At 36.9% G+C, this 23,292-nt stretch overlaps 1 protein-coding gene across 6 annotated transcripts in view; it reads left to right on the top strand.

The window, feature by feature from the left end:
- Positions 1-23,292, top strand: part of LOC138941726 (cyclic nucleotide-gated channel alpha-3-like) — a 121,225-nt gene that overhangs the window by 76,042 nt on the left and 21,891 nt on the right. The window lies entirely within an intron of this gene.

Raw genomic sequence — 23,292 nt, forward strand, 5'->3', positions numbered from 1 at the left:
CTGAAGCGATGGGAAGACGTCGATAGCTCTTTGATTAAAAAGAGCATTGGCCTTGCGACGTCTCTCCCATTCGCATCTCCTTTCGCATTTCATAGTGTCATTCTGACGCAGCGCTGTTTATTTTTTTTTTATTTTATCACGCGTATAATATTGTGGAAGAGATACAATATCGAGCATTTGATATAAGTATTTAGGGATCTTTTGAATTTTCGCATCGATCTAATTTTTCCTTTTCAAATTAACGGAAGTATAAAAGTGTCAAATATTAAAATTTGTTTGACAACAAAATCTGCCATTTTCAATCAACGAGACGCCAGGGATTGAAAAACTATCGCGTAGCAGAACACATTCTATTTCGGTTCTCGCGGCGCGCTTACGACAAGCGAAATAAACGGCACATTTGGATTTGAAATTACCACTTAGACTCTCGCGGATTGGGTTAAATTGCAATTTCTGCCGTGGCGTTACCCTACCGGCTTGAATTATTAGATTACAGCGTCTGCGACAACACTTTCGTGTAAATGCACGTTCGCCGATCTCTCAATACTTGATCAAGTTCGCCGACGCGTGAAATATGACACACTTGCTTTTTACACTGCCTTTTCTCTCGCATACTGGAAAGATAATAATATATAGCGAAAAAATAAATCAAAAATGTATATCACAAATATCACTTTAAATCGTTGCAAAATATTCAGAAATATTACGCTTTGATAATCAATAATCGATATTATTATTGTATAAGAAAAAATATTTTTTTCTTCAAATGTTTGAATACTTCTTAATCATAATTGATCTCTTTCTTTTCCTCTCCTTTAAAATTATATAAGATTATATGGTCGTTGCAAATAAAATGCTTATTAGCTTACGGAATATATTAAATATTTGCTTTTGCAATTTATTACGTAACGATGCGCATACGTTGAACGATGGAAATTATATATAAAATTCGAGCGAGGGAATTTTTTATGAGCAGATAAATGTTTTACGTCCCGCTATAAGCAGAATTCATTGCAAAATGTGCAATGTCGAACTCGTTGGTATTTTATTACGCTACGTCGATCATTCGTAGCCTTGATAGTTCCATTTTACACATCATGCCAGTTGTTACAAATAAAATTGAGCTTCTAAAGATATCTCTTACTATTATCATCAAGCGCTTTCTGCATACGGTTTACGGCCAAAGTAACAGTCAAATCGCGCAATTATGAGAATAAAGTTACTTAAAGTAGCTGCACACTGATGATATTTACGCGCAAAGAATTCTTTACTTTTTTTATCGCATCCACATTGAGAGTTATTAACTTGACGATATTTTAGTTGAGAAAAATTAAAAATCTATGATATATTAAAATTAAGATCAAAATATTTTATGTATAAAAGCTATCTTTTTATACTTGCCAAAAGAAATTATGTAATTCGTATGTTAATCGTTTAATGCGTATCTGCGTATTCGAGCTCTATCATAAGCTCAAGTTATTTTGATACTCAAGACACATAGCCGAGAGACGCATTAACTGCAGTATGTGCGTATTTTATTTAAACATTTAAACATTTTTCCCGCGCTATAAGAGCGGGACAAGTAAATGCATATTTACAATACATACGGAGAATCATGTCTATAAGCATTGTGCATTAAAATGCAAATTTGATTTAATTCTATAAATATGGTAAATTGCGCGGCGATTTAAAATAAACTTGCGAGAGAGCTATATATAAAATGGTCAGAAGCCCTTCCAAAGAATTATGGCGATAAAGTGGTGACAGCTGAAACAACTATCCTCTATTCGTGTCTGTTCGTGTATGTGTGCGCCACTGCTATTTGAATGATAAATCAGTGAAATGGCAGCCCCGACAATAGAGATTTAATGGCGGACTCAGACCGATTGTTTCCACTGCAGAAAGTAGCGATCCCTGTGCACTGGTCAGACATCAGTATGCATCGGCAGTAGTAACGGTCAGAATATTTGCTTTCAGGACTGCGTCGTAATTCCTGAATTCAGTTTGCCATCGACACACATGCAGCTCTTTAAATGGCCTGTTCAAGTCAAACGATTTTGTGCATCAATGAATTTTTTAACAAACGGCCTACGATGCTCTTTACAATTCTACGATCCATTCCGAGAAAAAAAAAATATATATATCCGGTAAATATGCTGGTGACTGAAAAGAAAACTTCGATACAGTAGAATGACGCGTCGATCATAGCAGAGAAACCGAGTTATTTCGGATTTATTTCGACGTATCGTTTGTTTTACGGAAATACAATTTACATATGAACGAAAGGCAGCTTTGTGCGCGCGTGATTCAAAAGAATGAAATTTGCCTCGAGAAAGGAATTTCACAAGAATGAACAAACGTCTGTTGTTTTTTTAGGTAGACGACATTCGGCAAATTCGAATGTCGTTCCTTTTCGGTAGCTCTCATTCAAAAATTTCCATCAAATTTCCTACTCGAGAAACGCATTTAAAAAATGAACGCACAGTTGATGCTCCGCGCAAATATAAAATTTCGCATCACGGCAATTTCTTCGTTCTGTGTGCAACACGGTCAGGAAATTTCTCGAATAAATATGATACATATGATAAAAATATATTTCTTAGTTTTTTTTTTTTTTTCAATATTTAAAAAGACACAGAATACAATCAAGTATATTGATATATTTTTATTTACATAAGATATAAATTTTTCAAGTATTTTTATATTAAAAGTCTAGAATTTTTAAAATATGCTTTAAATTGTTAAATATATATGAAAAAATATTTTGAAATAAAATATTAGTACGTACATATACAATATAATGTTTAATGCTTCCATGTTAAAAGCTTTTTAAAATGCGCGAATGAATTTATAAAATATATTTATCTTAGTTAATGTACTCTTGAATATTTTTTCTTCCATATTCAATAATTACACAATAAACATGCATATTTTTTTAAATTTAGCTTTAGCTTTCTCATAAGACAATTAAATATTTCTGGGTATTGGTCAAAATTTATCAGAAAATCTCATACTATTGTATTATCGATATTATAGACAATTAACTTCGTAATATTATATTTTATTATATTACATTATTATTTATATATTAATTTGAATGAAATTGTTAAAGAAAAGAATATAAAAAAAAAACCTTTCAGTCAATAAAAGCGCTATTTAACAATAATAAGAAGCAACTGTAACGTCAATACACTTTGTATTATAACACGGTTACTTTACTAGTTCTTATTCATGAATTAATGAATCATATTAATGAGTCATATGGTAAAAAGCTATAGCTACGCTAGATTGACAAATTTCCATTAAAAACATAACGTCGACGGAATGCAGATTCCACCAAGCTCAATCGATAAGCGAATATTTCGAGATTTATCTCTCTCCAGGGATCAGAAATCAGACACGATAATATCATGATACGAATTGCCTTGTCGGGATTTCCGGCAAACTCTGCCCGTCATATCCTTTCATTCTCTATCACTCCAAAACCGACGCGTCACATACCATATAACGCATCGCATACATATATCATATCTGATATAGAATATATAAAAATTGCGAGATTTTATTTTCAAAGCGCGCGGAAACTTTTATATATAGAATATAATTCTTTTTTATTATTTATTATTTTTATTATTTTTTATTATGTATATAACAATATATATAATAAATATATACATAATCTCTCTCTTAGAATTTACATTGATAAAAAAACGCCATATCAGAGAGCGTTCATATGTATTGTATATACATATGGAGATATGTATGAAACGAAATTTCTGTTTAAATCAACTGAGAATTGTCGTAATCGTGTCACACGGTCGTAGCACCGTTATAATTATTTGCGATATATCGCAGCAACCGATGACATATGTTGTTTTTACTGCCGTAGTAATGACTAGGATTACAGATAATTCATGATTTTTATCCGTGAAACGAACACGGACAAATCCTCTCGGATTATAATTATTTTGCGCCCGCGTATCGTAGTGGTCTATCTATAGAAAAGCAGTTCCCAAATTGTGTACTTTTCAAAATAACGGAATGAATTTATTTTATAAAAAACATTTATATTATCTCTTTTATAATAAATAGATATTTTTAAAGTAAAAAGAGATATTGAAGTATATAAAGAGATTATAATAATTTTTTTATGATCTAAAGAGATACATAATTTTAAAATTCGAGAATAGCTAGATTTATGGCAATACTCAGCTTGACGTTTGTTCGTCACAACAGTGACATATAGAAATGTTTTATTTCTTTATCCTATTGCATCGGTAACAATACGTATTTGTACTTGTCACAATATATATATATATATATATATATATATATATAGTGTGTCGAAAAAGTTTTAGGAATGACAGAATTTGAATATATTTTAGGAAAAAAAGTTCTTTCTCAAAAAGTTCAGTTCTCGGTAGCCACATTTGATTAAAATCTCTTTGAGATTAATTTTTATTCCTAAAATTATAACCATTTACTTTCAGCGCTAGTAACAATACATTTTTATAATTTTGGAAATTTTGTATTTTTCCGCTCAAACCCATACGAGTTGTTTTCTTAAAAGACCGAGATGCATATATATATATATATATATAATATGTATAGTGTTGCGTACGTTCCTTTGTATTTTGTCCTTGCTTTGGTGATTAAACTTGTTATTTATACACTAGTCTCCGAGAGATGGTCTTCAACTCGAAGCGTGTTGCCGAGGAATTGTTTGACAACAACGGCAAACATTTTAGTTTTGAATCAGCCGTCAAGCTGTGCGGATGTATTGATTACAGCTCGGTTCTATTATCGTTTATGTGTATATTTCTTAAATACGAGAATAGTTGTCTCGCGCGCCTTCGAGTTACATATATCGATCTGTGCGCGGACGCAACAATATATATATATATATATATATATATATATATATATATATATATATATATATATATATAAAACCGAAATGATAGACTGTATGTGAGATGTATATACAGGTTGTCCCCAATTTAAATGGCAAAACTTCAGGAGCGTGTAGGGGACCGAGAAGCTAACAATAAGAGAGAAAGTCCTTTTGCTCATTTTTGCTCCATTTTGGAGAAAATCGCAAAAAAGAAACAAAACAAGTTTCTTTACTTATTTATTTACATTTGATTTATGTTATCATCTATTTAATGCAGATATTGTTCAAAATGTTGCCCTCTTGCAGCGATGCAAGCGTTACATCTAACATCTGACCTCGTTAATCGCAACTAGACATTGTTCTAGTGATATTTAGTGTACTGCATCTACGATTCGGTCTCCTAATTGCTCTGTTGAATTGATTGGCACCGTAAAGGATAACGTCAAGTGTTTACATATGTAAGGAACCTTGAAGCAGAAAGTATTCGGTGCCAATTAACTCAAGAGAGCAACTGACAATGAGAGATTGAATTTTTGCGATTTTCTCTAAAATGAACTAGAATTTTCTCGTCTTAGTTTTTCGATCCCCTACACGCTCTTGAAGTTTTGCCATTTAATTTGGGGACATCCTGTAGATAGACCGAGATGTCCCGCAATCAAAAATTCTTTCTATGATTATGAAACAATCTCTACTTATAAAGCATATCCATTAGGGAGAAGAGGAAATGATATTTTATCCGAGACGTTTTAGGAAGAACAGTATCCGGCGCCCAAAAATCTTCGTTCGAAAAGCAACGCCGCCGCGTCTTGCCGTCGCGGAAAATCGAGAACAGTCGCTTTTACTTTTGTATATCCGTCGAGATCCTGGATATCTGTAATGGGCGGGAGCGTAGCGAGATATATCTCCCGATGGGCCAGCTGTGAACTCTCGTCGATGTAGCCATCGGGGCGGGTGGATCTACGCGGAGAATTCGCGGACCGCGCGAATTTCCTTTTTCCTCGCGTTTCCCTGGGAAGAATTATGAAAATAGGATTATTCTCCTATTTTCTCCTTTTAAACGCATTTATCTATCGCACGTTTATTCTCACGTTATTTCACGATATTTTATATTCTGCTTTTATGTGCCATTTTATTTACGTCTTATAATCATCTTGAAATACTTAAATAAGTTTTCAATTTTATTTAAAGTTCTTCTATTGTTTTTACACATGTATATGTTTAAAATAATTATTAGTATAATTAATTAGTGTATCTGAAATATGAAAACAGCCAATACGAACAGAAAATATTTCTCATCGCTTTAAAATATTGTATATTATAAATGTTATATAATTATGAAAAAGAAGCTTGTAAATATGAGTTATAATTTGAATATGATAGGCTTTCAACTTTTCGCATAGTTCCTATTCTGATATAACAAAATATAATACTGGAAGGCTACGATTTGATCTTCGATTTTCATGCGAAAAGGTTAAAATAGAACATCATGTATTGTAGTATACTCGATCAGGCTTCTTCTCGCGATATTTCCTTTCAAAGAAATTGCTTTTGCGTTATATCCCCTCTTCGTGATCATATGGAAAAGTTGCAACATGGCTATTCCGGTAACCAATCGCGGCAAAAGACGACGTCGGTGTGAAATCCTTTCCTATTTATTTTTCTTCTTTTTCTTTTGCTTTTTCTTTCGCGCCCCATATTTTCGTGCGTAAAAGCGACAAGGAAAATCCGTTTGGTTTAGCAATCGATTCGCGCGCATCTCGATCCCTGAATTTCCATTTTGCCGTCACGATATTGCATTTCCAATCGACTGTGTGGGAAATTCAATGTGATCCTGTGGGGATTGGGCGCTTAAATTTGCCTGCATAGGTAACACGGAAACAGGAATCGCGCACCGTTTAACCACTTTCGTCACTCTCTCTCTCTCTCTCTCAGTCCCTTTTGATGCTCGATTAAGATTTCTGTACTCCTGCAAATAATGAGTAGGAAACTGTTGACAGTGATGTTCCTCGCTTATTCGAAAATCGCGATTAGCGCTACATTGTCGAAAAGAGGCGGAGGACACGTTTCTACTAGTAATTTAATTTGCAATTATGTTTCACTCAATATATTATTATTAGGATAAAAAGTAAGAAGCGTATTAAAAAAATGCGAATAAATAAAACTTCACAATTTAAGATATTGGCGGAAAACTGATGTTACCGCATAATGCGGGTTTCATTACGCACTATCGTAGCATACAGCGTCGGATTAATATCCACCCGCTGTGGCGAACCGATGGACCGATCCCCTCCAAACATCCCCCTATCGCTTCATTGCGACGCGCAGTGCGGCGTTGCAGCCGCATACACTATCGGGTGCAATGTCCTTACCGATGGAAATTGTTCCACTTTACGGCCGCACCGTCCAAGGATAGATGGTTGAGGGACGATGCACTCCCTCATCTTTTTCATTGAAACGATACATCGTCCTTCATTTCCCGCGAACCGCGAATACCGATCCGCCGCACGATCGATGCTTGCGCACTGTCACAGCGGTTGTCCGCATCCGTGCTTCTTTTATTACTGTACGGAGATACGGATGAGCGATTTATCGAGTAGCGAAACGACTATCATATTTCGGGGTCTTTGTAAAGTCCGAAGGTTTTAATATATAAACCTATTCGAGATGGAAAATAGAAGTACCCTTCTCTCACACAAAAAAAAAGACAGTATTCTTCTGCATGTGTATATACAATACATATATATAGCTAGTTTTTTCGTCAACTCGTGCGACACGTATCTTTAGAGGAAAACGCGAACGATATTCCGTATCTGTAAAATTAAATAGTCGTCTCGACGCGATCGTAAATTTTTTATCCGAGGTTACAATCATACAAGATAATTGAGGAACGCGGTAATTTCGATGAAAATTTCAGATTGAATTCGTTAGTCCCGCCCGATTATATTTCACGACATTGCTCCTTTAAAAGAGAAAGAGAACGTCATTTTTTATTTTCTAAATTATCGCTCGCAATCTCTTCGCTGCCTGCATGAATGCGCGCCGATTCTCCTTCTCTCCGCACTCCCTCTCTCTCTCTCTCTCTCTCTCTTCTCCTCCCACCGTATTGAATCGCAAACAATGATTTTCCTCACGTAGCTGCATCTCCGGGCATACAATGCGAGGAATTGCAGTGATTGCCAGCTTTGTACTTTGAACGCTTTTCCGCCCACCTAACGAGGAGACCGCCGAGAAGAAGAGAGATTTCCGCGGACACACGCGACGCGTTCGCGTTGAAGTGCCGGTACGCGACCGGAAAGAAGTATTCGATCTATCTTCGAGGAACGCTCGCCATTTTACTCGATGGAGCACGTAGTTCTTGATTAAAACGGCCACACGTATTGATTTAATCCATATAGAACTTTATGTGCCTTCGGAAATTCATAATAAACACATCTTACGCGCGACAAATGTTTCTTATAACAAATATATAGCAGAAATATTAGATATTTATATTATACAACTAAATATTTTTTTTTTTATATATATGTATATAATGTCCATTAATGTATACACAATAATATTAATGGACATGCAATCTCTTTTTTTTTTTTTTTTTTCATTAAAGAGAAAGATACATACGCTGAAAAATTGATTTGCCATACACAGTATATGTTATATATAAAAATAATATTGGCACTTCGATATTTGTTTATTTTGGAGAAATTGACAATCTACACGTAGAATCGCTAATTCACTTTTTCGTTAAATGCATTATTTACCATTTAGTGTTTAGTGAATAATGGTTCAATTGATGAAAAACTTACAATGAAAATAAACTGGATTTATCGATATCAATATTAGCCACAATTACCGATTAAATTTAATACGCTTAAAATCTATTACTAGATCAAAAAACAATGTGAATATAGTGACAAATATAACATTTTTCATTTAAAACAAAATAATTTGTTTAAACTTTAAAAGGCTTCTTGTCACAGCTGTAATTAAGAATTGAGGCAAATATTCTTGTTTTTTTGTTTTATATCTTTAATTAAAGAAAGAATGGGGTGTATCGTTAACTATATTGGTTAAAAGTTTCCCTTGTACAAATCAAATAACGAATCTAGACAAGGAAGAGAATTCCAATCGCCTTTAATTACAATTGCTTTTAATAATTAATTAATTTGTCAAAGTATCGCTTAGCGTACCGATTACCTTGATATTTCTATATCGAAAAGAAACGCGCCGAAAGAGATACAGATAAATTTATCATCCCCGAGCACTTTCGGGGAGAATCAAAATCATTTGGATGTCGAAAGATGAGAGATAGGTTCGGGATTGTGGTACCGTCACGCCTTACTCGTGTCCTTTCCCGAATTTTGGCAGCTAGTTCATGGATGTCTGTCATCGGTGAAGGACACACACAATCTGTAAGTTCATCAACCAGAAGCGGTTGACCGCCGAAAGCAAACCATTTCGGAATCGGTCGGCGATCCCAACTCCTAGAGATCCGCGGTGTGACACGGGTTTCGATCGGACGTCAACATGGTTCAATTTTCCGTAATGGGTCCTGGCGTCAACGCTCCCATGCAGTTCCTGCTGCAGTTGCCCGATTACGAACCACCCCGGAACCACTCTACGATTTGGCCTCTCCTTTCCCTCTCGCCCTCATCCTTCTCCCCCGTCTCTGACGCTATTCGATGACCAGCAATTTCGTTCCTTTCGTTTGCAATCAGCGTGCTTGTTATCTAATTGAGCATCGATCACATTTAAGCATGCGAAATTTCAACATAATTAAACCTCCGATATTTTTCATCGATGTAGGGTAACATCGGGTTTAATGAATCGTTACATTATTTCTTTTTTAATTATCCCTTGCAGAGAAAAACGATATAAAATATGAACTTTTTTCTAAATTTTTATAAAGCACATTAGGCATAGCTAATATAATATTAAGGAAATGAAAAATACTTTTTGAAATGAAAGAAAGTTATTTAATAAAATTTACATTTTACAAAATCACGAGAGTAGTATGTACATATTTAAATTGTATATTTTAAATTAATCAATATGGAATAATTGGAGAGAGAAAGATATTAGTTGAAAAAGGAATCATATTCTTTAAAGCCAAAAGAGCTAAATATAAGCATTTTCTTTCTTACATTTGATTTTTATAAAAATCTTTTCTGGACAAATTTTAATGTCTCTACATTTCTTTTAGAATATGCTATTAATTAATATATTCATTGGGTAATAAAAAGCTTCATTACTCCAGCTTCAGTTAAATGTCTAATATAGTGGCGTTCTTCGTACATATTCTAAATTACCTGTCTCCTTAGCGTGTAATGAACGATTGCGATTAAAGCGCGGAATGCGATTGTGTAGTAGGCTACTTGTGTGGTAGGCTCCGTTTATAGACACGGATTGTAAGAACGGCTATCGCGTTTCTTTCATGTAAATTCATCCGGACAAATGACGATATTCTTCCCCTTCGCGGTTTCACCCGCAAGTGTATACGTTGCTGTAAAACAGCATTTATTACAGCAAGAACCGGCGGTTCATGCTCGGTTTTTAGTCGCGGTGCATCGTTCCGCGTACTTTTCACTTCTCTAAAATACCATTAATCTAGCCCGTACATTTTTCTTTCGCGTACATTATTATCGCGAATCATAAATTTTAATTTGTGTTATGCTTTATCAGACGTACAAAACATGTGAGATCTGGAATGAAACGAATTATCATCTTAAAATCGTGTTTAACAATATATAAGCCGAATTCCATTCTACATCGCAAAAGCGATCACCCGAGATTGTACGCGATATCGTCAGTCCATCCCGGATAGAAACTCCATAAAGCAATCCACGTTATCTCTCCCACGACCGAGAATGCAGGATAGACGAGCCATTTCTACGTCTACTGAAACGTATCGGAACAAATAGCATAGAACTTTCCTCGATTATCGCGGAATTTCAATAGCCAGTTTCCGTTGTCAGCGACCGACACCTATTCCAACACCGGAGACGATCCTAATGCATTTGATCAGCGAACAATCCCGGCGGAACACGACGTCGCTTCGCGGTACGATTTATAGGATTGGGAATCACCGGCGACATCGTTCGCACGCGACGCGTCCCGATACGTCAAACTTCTCCCTCGCGATTTCTTCCCTCGTGAATTTTCCGAGAGATAAAGAGAGAAATAGGAAAAAGAGAGGGAGAGGGGTATGCGAAAATATCGCGCGTGTATCCATTTCGTACGATGTAGCCGTTGAGGATGACAGATGTGTCGAGTGTGCGATGACTCATCAGCATCGATCGTGATATTCATCTTGTGATTTCCCGCGGGGCGCTACTTTGACAAATTATCGGAATTTTGTTCTCTCGCCGTCTAAAGTTTTCGAAAACAATTCGTCGAACCGAAACGGTCGCGAAACGATCGGCTGAGGACTCGTTTCTACTCGGTGGTTTGACAATCTCCCAACGGAGCTGTAGAAATTTGTTTTATTCACCGCGCAAACAGATACGAGATTCTTGTCAGTTGCTACTCTGATTTTTCACCGACGATTTCCCATCTCGATGCAATTGGCAGATGTGGAGCTGGATGTGTCAACGTTGACATTTCACGTGTTAGTCGCGAACAAATCAATTTTTTTTTTTTTTTTTTTTTTTATATTTATCAAAGAAGACGTTTCAAATCGCAAAAATAAAACTTTATTTGACGCAAAAAAGAAACACATTTATTTTTACCTACTAGTAGGCAATCTTTTATATAGAAGATTCTATAAAATCCAGATACTGTTGTCATTAAAAGTTGAGAAGCGTAAAAAAATAAATGATAGAAAGCCGGTAAAGTGCAAAGCATTGTCGAACGAGATTAGCACCAAAATGATCGCCGTGATCCTTGTAGCATTATTTTATAGTTTCAATACGAAGAATATAAAATATAAAAGCGCGTTGAAACTATAAGATACCTTGAGCAACCTTGAAAAAGTATCTAATGCAACAGTTCCCCACATCTTTGTTTAAAAATGAAAAAAAAAAAAAAAAAAAAAAAATAACTCTTCGTTATTCCAGCGCCTTTTTTATGAAGAATCTTTTTAAACGTCGCGTTTTTCGCCTACAGACAAGCGACAGATTAGCTTGATTCGACTCCGATTACTTTTTTCTTCGCGTTTAATTTTATACGTTTTATTCATATACCGTGTTACTCATTTTATGTACAATCTCACCAGTCAATGACCCAAACTACAATACGGTATCAATACCAATATCAATAACTCCTACTAGAGCGCGTCGCTAATCGCGGCCGGTCTATTTATAGCTGTTCACCCTCCCGATAAATCGATCGACCCGCGAGTATAACCACACACCTGCACATCGCTGCTAGCTTTCGCTGTCTCTCTCCCCCCCCCCTCTCTCTGTCTCTCTCTCTCTCTTCCTTAACATTTGTGCGTCCGCTCTACGCTTGGAGAAACCGAATTTCTCTGAATCTAATGGTCCATATCGACCTTAAGTACCGACCAAGTCCACGCAGGCGTTCCTACCGTCACCTCAGCTTCCCCCTTTCGATTCCGATTCTCCGCCACGACCACCCTCTCCATTCTTTGGGTCAGCAGGATGAATGAGCCGAGCAAAGTGCACGCCGGGGATGTCACCAGCTTTCTACCCCTCCACCGTTTCTCTACCACCCCGTTACAGCCCCGCGGCGCAGACTACTCGCGTCGCCCCTCCCAGGGCCAAAAATAGCCAGATCCACTGACGTCATTGATCTGTCGTCCTCGTCGTCGAGGACGAAACTATGCCCGGAACCGGGCCGGGGTCGATGAGCGCCCGACGGCATCGCCGACCGGGCAAGTATTGACACGGCCACCGCGGCTGAGAATGTTACCGTTACATTTAATATCGTAACACGTGGTACGCAATTTCCGCGATCGCCCTCGATTTTAATGCGTCGCGTTAAAATAGATGAAAATTGCAATTTCGCGCGTAACAGCATAAAATCGTTTTCGGTCCGACGACGATTGCAAACGTGGCAAAATCTCGGCTTCAATATTCCGGAAGATCTCGGAATACTATAAAATGTCTTTATTGTAACTTTGAGGAAATTCTACTATTGAAAGTTTTTGCTGAGCTCGAAGACCGGCAAACGAATCCCAAAATTTATTTAGGGGTTGACCGCGCGCGCGTCTTTCCGATGAAAACCATTCTTTACGGCCAACGTCGATCTCAACGGCGACGTCGTCCGGGCCGGAGCGTTTCCGGCGTCGTCGCACGTCCCGCGGAAGAGCGAGATCGCGCGCCCCTTTTGTTTTATGAATGGCGATTCATCGCGCCGCCAAAGCCGATGCCAGTTGTCGGATTATTTCGAGTTTCTTCCGCAAAAATTTTGCACAAATTGTATATTTAACAATCCTAAACAATTTTCGACAATTAATGTGTATATGTTGTTTCGAGAATTATCGCCAAACTCTGTCGTCTGATTTTTTTTTCTCACGCGGCAACGAAACGCGTTGTACGGATGCGGCTCCATTGACCGCGAAACTTCCCGGCTGCGGGATGCCGGTGACGGTGCAAAAGTTAGTAAAATGGAAACTCGGTGACCAAAGTTCCGGTGCGATTAAAGGCTGCCGTAAACGTACCCGTCTGGGGTCCACTGTGGTCTGCGGATTGCACGGTTTGTTGAACGTGGGCACGTACGGCCGACGCCGATCGTATATTCGTGGATATCGCCAACAGCAGATGGATATCTGGAGTCTGGCAATTTTGTCTTTGTCAGATCGTACCGATTCAGCGAGATTAAACTGAACGCGACAGTAACTATAGATCTAACAATACCTCCATTGTGTTGCCTATTACATATGGTACCTGTACCTGAAATGTTACCTGTATAATTGCTGGCGACGCGCACTCGCGATCCCATTATTGGCGTTCGATATTCGGCGCAAACATTGTGTACAAGCTAATTAATTTCGAGACTTGCCTATTACAAGTTACAATATATACATTACCCCTCTCCCCAAAAAAGAAAGAGAAAAAAAGAAGCAGACGGACATAAAAACGTAAGAGGAGATCGCTTCTTTAAATACATGTACAATTGAATAGCGATTTTGAGTATCAGAGTTTTCTCTTGTGCGGGTTCTGTGAAAATTTATAAAAATTTTTTAAATAAACGATTCAACTGAAGCAGATCTTAAGAAGACGTTGTTTTTGTACTATAAAAATGTTACGCATTCAAAAAGTGATTCATTCATATATAAAGCAAGCATTCGTATGAAGCACAATTTTTTCTTTCTCGTATATAATGACAAATGTGTAAGATTTTTCTTCTTCTCCGCGTATATAAAACACAAATAAATTCAGTGCCAAGGAACAAGAGAAATGGAATAAGAACTAATTGGAAATCATTAAGCTACAACGGATTTGTTATATTAATGAAATTGTGTAATCTTCATTGAAATGGTGCGAAAAATACAAAGCATCGTATGTTTCTTCTCACAAAAGTCAGACCAACTTTGAATACGCATTATTTGTCATACCACATTGATTATCACCGATAGTGATATACGATGCCGACAAATAATGTGTCATCTTATACAAAGATGTAATTTGATGAAAAATCAAAACTACAACTTTAGCATCGTCGATATTTACTAAAACATAAGTAAACTATTATTAAATTTTATTTAAAGAGAATTCATTTATTTTATATCTTGTTTATTTATTTCATATCTTGTTCGCAATGGCCGGTATTTATAGTCCGTTCTTATATTTAAAATCATTTTAAGTGTGATCTTGGGTCGTATTCAGATCCCGTTCAACCAATAAAATAACGGCACATCATCTTAAGACCGTACTAAAAATGATTTTAGATACAGGATGTCTCGAATTTAAATGACAAAATCGTAAAGGATAACATCAAGTGTTTGCATATGTAAGGAAGCTTGAAGCAGAAAGTTTATTCGGTGCCATTCGACTCGAGAGAGCAAACTGACAATGAGAGATTGAATTTTTGCGATTTTCTCTAAAATGGAGCAAAAACGAGGATTTTTTTTCTTAGTTTTTCGGTCCCCTATACGTTCCTAAAGTTTCGCCATTTAAATTGGGGATATTCGGTGTAAGAACGGACTATATGATAAATACCGGCTAAAATCAGTATATATTTTAAGAGTTTTTAAAAGAAGTAATTTATTGCCGTCTGTCCACTTTTGTAAAAGAGTAGAAGAATTTTTTTATTTTTTATAACTTACTTAAGCTTAAAATATTACAAATCAGTTTTTGTTACTTTTGTACTTTCCATGTAAGAAAAAATAAGCTGCGCAAATTCGGAATTGTTAAAAAAAAGTTGCGAGAACAGAGAAAGGAGAGCCTCGAGAGATCTAAATAAAAATTTAAAAAACTTGGACATTTCAAACAAGTTATCGGTTGGCTTAATACAAACGAATATCAAAAGTAAAAAAGATAAAAACGAATATATATATTCTAATTAATACATATTCTATTTAGTATTGGTAGTATTTAGTATTATATTTGATTGATGTTTACTTGAGAAATATAATGTGTAAATTATTTGATTGTAATGCTGATTATAATTGGATGAAAAATCGCCTTATACAAACGATTCGAGATTAGAGAAGGAAAATTTTCAAACACGCGTGAAGAAGCCGAAAGAGAGGATACGGATATTTCCGAAGGAAGGAAACGCTGATAAAATTCACTCTGCTCAGGTCTCGATAAGAATATGAATTGAAAATTCAGATCTATTCCAGTCGCGCTGAAAGAAGCGAATTAAGCTACAACGCGACTCGATCGTACGTACGACCGATTAGATTATTTCATGGAGGCACGTGACTCTCTCTCTCTCTCTCTCTCTCTCTCTCTCTCTCTCTCTCTCTCTCTCTCTTTCTCTCTTTTTCTTTTGCTGGAAAAGGATCTAGCGCGTGAATTCTTGTTCGTCTTGCGAGAAATTCTCGTGAAGAGGGATTTATAGAGCTCTTTCGATAACACGCCAGGTACGATAGTTAACGCGAGCTCGCGAAATGTCTATTAAGGTTATAGGATTGAGCGAATAGGATCAAGATGTAATAGTACACGATACAAGGATTTACAAGGTAAATTACGAGGTATCATTTTTCATCCTTTCGACGTCTGCATTTCGAAAAATTATCGAAAGAAATATTAGCCTTGATACTTTGCAATATAGAGAAACATCTCAAGAAAGTGATCAAATTTGTTTTTATATTAAAAGTTAGTTTTATTTACATTTAAACAGATCAATTTCGTGATAAATCTATTTAAATATAATCGCGAATAAAATTATGGCAATAAATTAAATAAACATTTTGCACGTCACTACTTTAGCGTAGTCTCTTTCCGATTAACATTTTTAAATAAACAGATAGTTGCCGGAGGATTAGCATGTTACGCCGGAATGGTGGTGGCGTAAAGGAACAGTAATTAAGGGTTTCCGGAGCAATCGCATCTAGTACGTTGGCAATCGCTATCGGCAATTGCCAGGGGAAGCAAAGAGACTAATCTTCGCTAATCCCAATGCGGCTCGGTATACCTTGATGCCAATTGCTTTTAATGCCTAATTACATATGCGTGTGCCATCGGTCCAGCAAGATTAGATTTCGTTTAGGCAAATCGCGCTATTCCGCTCTGGTCTCTACCGGCGTTGATCCTCTAATCTATACGTTATAATCCTTATCAGTGTACTCGCATCCAATCGACGATACCAAAAATTCATGGTGATCGATTCATTACGCATAATTCGGCGAGTACCCGCGTTCTAACGTTGTGTCTGACTATACTCGGCCCTAAACTACCGAGCAATGGAAGCAAATAGACAAATGCTGATTTCTATAGAAGAAGAATATTTTTCTCAACTTTTTAAGGAGGAACTGAACGGATGAGCTACGTGAAAAGATTTAATAAATCTATATATTTCGAGATTCATGAATTTGATATTGCGCGCGCACCTAAATTTTTATATTTTTCGTCTTTTAAAATATAAAATTAATAATTAATTTATGAGTTAAAGTGAGAATTTGTCCTGTAGAATAAAAAATTTTATTTTCATAAATTTTTGTATACGATCGGTATAAAATCTTCGTCATACGATGACTGTAAAAAAGTTCGATATGAGATAATATTTACGACATTGAAATTAAATTATACTCTATAGGAAGTAGAGTGAAATTATATATTTTCGTAAATTTTGTTTATTTATTTTAATAAATGAAAAATTACTTTTAAATTGATTAAGAGAAATTCATAAATTCGGAGCAATATGGATCCTTTGTTATGTAACGCGAGACTCGCGAGAGGGAATTGATATTTGTTTCATTAGACGCGTGGTATGACATAGAGTTAAAAGCGACCTGACATTATATGGTATAGTTGGCTTGCCTCATGACAAACGAATTATGATCAGTTTATTAGTTTGGTCATGATTAATCGATAGTTGCGTAAATTGTCATTTAGATAACCGAACGATTAAATAACGATTGTCCTAATTATTTGCATTCATTTGTCGAAATTCTCCTATTACTTTATGTGCGAACGATCGCGCAATGAGCGTGAAGGGAAAATTTTAAAAAAGAGGTGAAATGTTTTTTAAAAAAGTTATTACGAATTAAGTTTCTAGAGTCAAGTTTGAACTTTCAACACATGTAATTATACTACTGATATTTTTCTGTAAAATATATTTTTCAATATATCGCGATGATATTATGAATTAATGACTCTTGTCTTGACAGCGAAACTTGTAAAATTGAGATTATCTAGTCGCAATCTATTCGCCGTTCGGCGAATAAAATTTCTTGGATTTTTACGACGATCATCGATCGGGCTCGCGTATCAGCGATGAAAAAATTTGAGATTACTTTTCACGTAACCAATATGGAGACGCTTCTCGCGCACGTATACGCGGAGAAACAGGTGATAGCAAACGACGCGCAATTCGTGGTACAAACCATATCTTATCGATGCAATTTCGAGTTCTCCCTCGCTGCGTGTTGTACCTTTTTTCTCTCATTTTCGTCCGTATTTACCTTGACTCGTAGCTTTGAACATTACATTTCACGAGAATCGCGAAGATCGAGAAAGCGCGGCAAGTGAATAGAGTACCGCTGGATCCAATATCTCCTCCTTCTCGTTTTCTTTCGGCTTTCCCTCTGCGCATCGTTACCACCCATAGTAAAATGTTGCTGTTACAGAATGTCAAGAACGCGTGCGGATAAAATGATTCGGTGCGAGTCGAGCGTTTCGCGCGGCGCTAAATCAACCCGCGTCAACCCCCCCAATTCGTCCGTATTCATAAATAAAGCCGCCGCGTATCGCGCCGTTCGCGCTGGATATACCCGACTGCAACGAAGGGGAGAGGGTGGAATCAAAAGCCGTTTCCAAGCGAAATGCCGGAGTTACGACATTGGGGGGGCGGCTGTATCAATTCCATTTGCGACGCGGAAACGCGGAGAGATTCAGTTCCTGTTCAATCCGTCGCGTTAAAAATCACTTTTGGTCTGCTACTGCTGCTACTGCTACCGCTACGAGAGGATAAGCTTTGTTGCGATTGACAAAACAAATTATTAGTGAAACTAGTGGTCTTTAAATATTTACAAGGGTTTTGTAGCGGAAATGGATAAAAGCACGAGTCGGAAAATTAGCAAAGCTCGCGCTAGAGATACTACAGACCTCTCTCCTACAGAATCGTCAAAAGACACGCAGCGAGTCCCACTGTATTGTTCAACAAGACCGTTTCACGATGAACGCGTATGTCGCCGCCTTCTCGACACGAATAATCACGATGCAAATGAGAAGGGTAATGTTCTCGCGACAAAGGGGAGGAGGGGGCGAAAGGAGAAGGTAATTTAAATACTAATTTCCATGATAGAACACACGTTTCAATGTTACCGGATTAATAAAGGAGGCTCTACCCCTCATTGCTCGAATTACCGAAAGTTCCGACGAAACTTGAAATTGCGCAACCCGGGAGATTCGAATAAATAGAAATTGCCGGTTTAGATTAAGCGTCGTATAATGCAGCGATGCCAAGAACGATGACGAAGGTATTACCTGTGTATATGCATATATGACTAGACGGGAAAGGAAAGGAATTAAGTTTGCACAAAGGAGTAAAGCCCGCTTAATCCCGCTCAATGGATCCGAGAGATTATTCCTTAACGAAGAAATGCCGTGCATTCCTCTCGCCGCGGAAAAACTTTCCGCGCTCCTCTTCCGACGAAAATCATTTCGAAGTCAGAGACTTGCGAAACGCGTCTCTTTTATTCAAAAAATACGCGCGCGTTATTTTTCGAGAGAATCCGTGGCGATTGTTTCGAAAAACTCAGTTTATTGAGTAGGAAAAATATATAATATTCACGGACTTTTTTTTTCTTTTTTTTTCTTTCTTTTTCTTTTTTTTTTTTGCGAGATAACAGCGAGGAAAAAGCGGAAATTCGAGCCGCGAAAGAATGATGTGAAGCGCACCGATGTAAATCTATCAAGCTGCAAAATATCGCATTTCTTACGCTAACAATGAGAAAGTCTAGCTAATAGGGTAATTCGCGTTCGCGCGACGCGCGCTCGTTCAGAATTCCGGATAATTAACGAGGCCGCGTTTCGCCATTAATCGGCCCCGGGAGACTTTCGCGAAAATTAATCCGCCCCGGGGCGCAATATGCCCGTCAACGTACGGCGGAATTTCAAAAGCAAAAGCGATTCGCAATCGCTCGCAGCGAACCTTTTCCGACAACATAATTGCTCCCGTTTTCAATATTTAGCCTAGTACACACCTAATTAAGCTGCGAACGTGTAATCTGCCGGATGTATTCTTTTTCTTTTATTTTTATTCAGTCATACGAGCGAATTTTGACGAAATTCATATAACGCTAAATATTCTTGGACAAGCAGGGATCGGCACGATATTCGACGGCGACGCGATAAAATCAGAAACGATGGGATTCAGAAATAATATCGTGGCGAGATACGCGGATTAAATGGAATTTACCTTTTACAGGAGCAACTAAATTCATTTTGCAAAAATAGAAATAACCGTATATAGTCGTATATTTCTTCATTGTTTGCGATGATTTATGGGAATAGCGCGAACGGTCTGCACGGTGTCTTTACCTTTATTACGTGCGAACCATTTGCGGACGCCGTTCATTAGAGGGAGTGCCTTGATCGAGTGGACCGAAAGGAAAGTAATGACATTCCGGTAGAGGCTATCGGTAACATGGGACAAGGTCGTTAAAATCGCGTCTCGAGGCTCCATCGATCTTCCGGATCCTCATGTCGGACTGTCAGTTTCAAGTTGGACAGACAAGGTCGGCGTGTCGCTTAGGGATTAGAGTCAGAACTGACGAGAGGAGAAAAGGACGAAAAAGAATAAATTTTCTCAAAGAAAATTTGCGACTTTCTATCGAAAAAGAGAACTAGAGACTTTTACTATTTAATATTTCAGCATCTTTATAAATCTTGATAAATTGATATCTGATTTTTCTACAAAAGTTTGATCATTTCGTTGCGACATGATGGAGCGCCGCGCGAAAGTTTTGTAATATTTACAAACAGAATGCACTTAAATTTCTTTTGAAAAGGTATGATTATTATCAACGTACAATGGCTATTTGTCGTTCCGCTAGAATTAAGTCTCTCTTTGGCGCGGAAATAAAGGTGACTTAGCTTGCGTTCTTTCAATAAAGCTGCAAACGAGCCAGAAATTATCACGACGCTTTGATCTCATACCGACGTACGAATACTCTCCATTACCCTTTAAGACATTTGAAAGTTCTATCATTAAGCATGCAGCGAAAGACTTTTATGTTCGTTTCCGCGTTGATCTCAATGTGTGTCATTTTGACGCAACGTTCTTTCATTTCCTTAAAATGGCGAAGAAAAAGAGTGAACGTAAATTATAAAATAAAACTATAGATTTAAAACGTTAAATATTTCTCTTTATATATAATGTTTATTGTCAATAATGTTTATTATCAATCAACTTTCTGGAGAAATGAATACTGTAGAATAGGATATAATTATTACAATGATAATTAATAATATATATTAAGAGTAAGTAATTAATAACCGACGCGTATACAATATAAAATATATTCGTATTAATAATTTGTAACGTATTTTCACGCACAAATCCACAGAATGATACATAAATACAGATACATACAATATTGAATACACAAATGAAATGAATACGAATACGAAATGAAATATGAATACAATAATAATTATACGAAAAAATGTAACGGTAAGAAATAAACTCTCAGCGACTCAGAATTTAAAATATACGAATGTAAAATGTCAATGTCGAAAATATTATCTCTCGATGCGGTTGCGCGAAAACGTTCCAAAGAGGTCATCGGATGTTACTTTATATCCCCACCGAGGGACACTATCCTCGCAAATCCCGATGCCCAGACACGGTTCGACGAACCCGTTTGAAAAATAATCGAAGAGGGAATATCGGCTGGATCGCAGCCAAGGTGTCTTCTCGCTTCTTCGATCGCTCCATCGGCCGAATCGGGCCGCTGTATATATTATCAATATCGGTCTGTGTGCCTGTCCTCGTTCCGGATTCTGCCATCTCGGGATCGAATCCCGGCGTCGAGACGCGAGCCGCGCGAGAGAAGCGGGAATAAGTTAAATTGCACCATCCCGAGAAGCGTTCGAAGCGGGCACGGGCCGTCGCGTCGGTCATGGGCTGGAAGCCCATTTCCGATAGAAACCATCCCCCTTCCTTGTCAGTCAAGCGCGAGCGAAACCAGTCAACCAGGCGTCCCCGTTATATCCATTTTCGGCCAATTCCGGATCGCGCCCGTCCGTATCCGTTGACGGGGATTCCACCTGAATCACAGCCAAAACCGGGAGATATCTGGGATTGATTATCTCGCAGGTATATCGGGGATAGATCGGCGATCCCGGAATGGCAACTTCCCGAAACGACGACTATCCCGTTGTACGGAAAAAATTAGATCGCCGCAGTGAAATCCGCACTGCGGATCCTCGGACCGCGTTGTGCATTAATATTTGAGCAGTTGAAACGAAAAAGTTCACAAGCTTGATACATTCTCTCGCGGGGGAAGCAAGAAATATATTTTATAAAATTTAAGTTACACTCGATCAAACTCGATTGAAAGTTTCGTAGAAATTATTTATATATGATCTGATATATATACAGAGGGAGGTATTTTATAATGGAGTTTATCTTCGGTATTTAAAATTTGAAGAGGATTATACAGTATGGAAATAACAATTTTTTAATTAAAAGTCTTTGATCTCAACAAACTCTTTATACGACGAAATAACTTTATCTTAACTGACGTAAACCATAAAATATGATCCATACGAAAAGACAAACGTACGATTGCAAATATATTCGTGAACGCAATCGTTAAACGTAATCTGACAACGAAACCTTCATTCCTCCTTATTAGTTGCATTGCTCTTTGCTTGCTTGATTGAATATCGATGATTGAATATTTAACGCGGATAGACATTGACATTCGGACACGGTTTGACATTTCGTTTCTTGATATGCATTCTTTCTTCTCTATAATCCATATTTGTAGATTCTCGAAACGTAGTGGGCTGATACAAGCGACGCAGAGTTTAATAATAATATTTAACTAATATTAAACTAAATTTTACATTTTACATCATACTTAGAGAACCATATTATATCATCTAACTTTGTTGACATCATTTACATAATCCGAACATAATTATATTCTGTACAAGTTCTGCTTTTGTTTTATGTATTTTGGAATATCTGTATTACAATTAAAACACTGAATCTTCAGACGCAAAAACGAATTTCTTTCCATAGTAAAGTTGCCAAAATATTTTCTCTCAATTGCTGCTTGCCATGAAAAAGTTTTGATGAAACTGTCTACATTCTGCAGTTTTTCCAAATGGAAATACATCATGCAAAATTATATTTCATCACCCATTCGGTATGACGGATGGATACGTCTCAGTCATCTCTTTCGAAATCCTTTATAAATTTTTTTATTTTACATACATTTGTGCCAACACGTGCAGAAAAAAAAAGGCATTGATTAAAATGTCACCTGAAAATCATTCGTAAATAAAATTATTATATAGATCTTTAAATCGTCTTGTATTTTGCATAGAATTAAACGTTAATTAATTAATTATTTGTTAATTATCAATTTACAAATCGAAAATTATTTGTTGTAACATTATCCGTTATCACGGTTTCCATCTTTTCAAAATTTTAAACAATATTATCTTTCGCCATTATTTATTACATTTAGCAATATCGATTCCAACGATTTTTATCCACTTCTTTGAATGACTTGTTCGCATGAATATGTAGTATCGATATGTGTCCTCGTAAAATTGTAACGGTATCTTATAGTTTTCCGTTTCACTGCGTCT

The sequence above is a fragment of the Polyergus mexicanus genome, unplaced genomic scaffold (genome assembly GCF_030449975.1).
Source record: "Polyergus mexicanus isolate NDT 795.1 unplaced genomic scaffold, iyPolMexi1.0 SCAF_20, whole genome shotgun sequence".
Lineage (NCBI taxonomy): Eukaryota > Metazoa > Arthropoda > Insecta > Hymenoptera > Formicidae > Polyergus > Polyergus mexicanus.